The following is a 387-nucleotide window of genomic DNA, read 5'->3' on the forward strand; positions in this document are numbered from 1 at the left end:
TGGTCAGATTGGTACGGAGATGGGCAGGCCCTGCTTCTAACGAGCGTGGGGTAACGAAGGCACGGAGTAGGTGCGGCCAGGAGAGGACTCGTCCCACAGCCGTGGGCCGGGGAGATTCGGCCTCGACTTGGGGAAACAATCGCCCCTTGTTCTCCCGATAAGTGATCGCATCCGAGGGCAGCGCGGGGACGGGGGAGGCGCCGGCCCTCGGCTCGCAGCCCCTTGCCCGCGGACGTGGGGCAGGTGCCAGCTTCGGGGCGGGGGCCGCCGGAGCAGATGGGCCGGATGGAGACAAAGCCTCCGGTTCCCGCGTGCGGGGTCCTGGGAGCGGCGCCGCCGGCCGGGGGTCGGAGCAGCTGGTCTGCGCCCGGGCACTGGGCCAGGCCG

The 387-nt window shown here is 71.6% G+C and overlaps 1 protein-coding gene across 1 annotated transcript in view; it reads left to right on the forward strand.

Moving 5' to 3' along the window:
• Window positions 1-387, forward strand: part of LOC112551549 (translation initiation factor IF-2-like) — an 8,872-nt gene that overhangs the window by 4,484 nt on the left and 4,001 nt on the right. The gene's annotated exons all lie outside the window — the stretch shown is intronic.

This window comes from Alligator sinensis, unplaced genomic scaffold, assembly GCF_000455745.1.
Source record: "Alligator sinensis unplaced genomic scaffold, ASM45574v1 scaffold1667_1, whole genome shotgun sequence".
NCBI classification, from domain to species: Eukaryota; Metazoa; Chordata; order Crocodylia; family Alligatoridae; genus Alligator; species Alligator sinensis.